Below are 2157 nucleotides of genomic sequence, written 5' to 3'. Positions count from 1 at the left end.
GCCTTATTTGTTTAATAAAAAATGTGTGTGAAGAAATGTTTTCATTTCCTATCAGAAGGTTATAGTAGGGTTTCTTTCCCGTCGGGATGATGGCAGAGTAAGGATGCTTTTGAACATCTACCAGTGTCAGAGCTAACTCTAGAAAACCTTCCACGCTGGGCGGTGTGTCCCTCCCTGTCCTTCCTCCTCCGCTCCCTGCTTGTCCTCTCCCTGCAGCTGCTCTGTGCTTGTAGTTCATGTTTCTGAAGTGCTAACTGTATGCCAAGAAATATGCTCAGAAACATTACTTGTTTCCTGATTTATTAAGGATGGATACAGGGATATTTTTCCTAACAAAATTGCCAGTAGAATAGTGCGATTTGAAGGGGAATCTTTTGTTGTGTTGTGTCATTTTATAAATCTGGGCATGGGAGTTTAAAAAGCAGATTTCTCTGAAACAACATACTTTAAGCTGTAAAGGAGAATCCAGATCTTTGGATTTGTTTTTTGATTTGTTTTTAACCTTTGCCTTAACTTCCTGCATTGCCTCTCAGTCTCTGTTTTAGTTTGTGTAAAGTGTAGTGTCTTATCTTGCCTTTCATTTTGTTTACATCATCAAGAATTTCTCCTTTAACTTTGAAACCTTCGAAAATGTCAGGCACATATGCCAGGTGTTTTGATTTGACATCCCTTCCATACCTCCCTTTAATTCCCCACCATTCCTCCAGGACCCTTTAACCTGTCTTCATCTAAAATTCAAATAATCCAGTTAGTATTGGCCAGATTTAGGCTATCCTCTGGGGCATGGGCATCCTGTTAACTGGCCATAGGAAAGTGACCCTTCCTCGCCTGCCAATAACTGTGCTGACAGGAGTGAGGCCTTAGCAGCCCTGCCCTAGCCTCACTCAGGTTTCCACTGAGTTGACATCTTGCTTCTGTGTAAGCAAACATAGAAGTTATGGGGTGATGCTGTGAGGTCTTAGCCATGCCATGTCTAAAAGACAGCATTTCACAGCTCTGCCTAGCATCTTTGAGGTTTTAACATTCTTTCTGTCCATTCTCCCATCACGTTTCCTGAGCCTAGGTGCGGATGGTCATCTAGGACTCATACAGCTGAGCATTCAGTCTTTTATTCTCTATGTTAACTGCTGTGCAATGTAAGAAGTTTTTTTGACCATGGCTGAAAGCAGCATGTCTATGGGTGTGGGCACAAACATACATATTAATGAGGAGGCTTGGCTGCTTAACTATTTAGTGAAACACTGTAAGTTACCTCGTACCCCCAAGGCCTAGGATCTTTTAGCCAGGTTAGTGTATCAGACATCAAATCCAGTTAGAAAGCTTGCTTATCCTCCTAATGCCAGTATTGTATCAGCGAGTACCACCCTCCTGGTAGGTTAGTAGTATAGTGAATCCATGGATGCCCTTTCTCTGGCAGTAGCAAGCACCTTCCAGCTATGAAACCTGCCTTCTCAGTGTATAGAAACCAGAGTGGATTGTCTTCAGAAATAGCATTTTACTGTTGTGCAATGCAACCAAGAGCAATGCCAGTAACAAGTTTTAGATGTCTCAAGGCCTCCCCGGCCAGTAACTCATAAGGGAGGTGTCCTATGCCTGGCACTTAGATTTTTCATTGAACAACTCCTGTCTTTTGAGAGCATAATTTTCCACCTTTGCAGGGTACCTCTGCCCAATCTTCTTTCCCCCTTTTCTATGTTTTAATTAGCTTATGAACTAGTGGGTTTCCATAAGGCATTATAGATCTTGGTTTGATTAACCCATCTCTAACCATCTGATTTTTTTTTAATCCCCCTGCTCTCATCCTCACCTAAACCTGTAACCCTATATCCCTGCTTCTGTTCTTTTATGCTACTAGTGTGTTTATACCTCTGCTTTTTAAAGTTGCAAAGCATGCATGATCATCGGATTCCATATGGCTTTTTCATAGCAGGCTTTTGCTTAAGCCTTCTCCCATCCCATCCCTGTTTGAACCTCTCCATCTTTGATATTCCTACTCCACTTACATTTTATCTCTATTTTATTATCTTACTGTAATGCTCTACTCCCAGTGGTCTGTTGGTAAATTACCTGGCACGTACTTTGAGATAAACATAAAAATGATTCAAGGCTGGAATCTACATAACAGAGAACATACAGTATTTGTCTTCTTGATCCTGG

This window comes from Micromys minutus (genome assembly GCF_963924665.1).
Source record: "Micromys minutus genome assembly, chromosome: 7".
Lineage (NCBI taxonomy): Eukaryota > Metazoa > Chordata > Mammalia > Rodentia > Muridae > Micromys > Micromys minutus.
The sequence above is the reverse complement of the archived record's forward strand: the minus strand, read 5'-3'. Positions refer to the sequence as shown.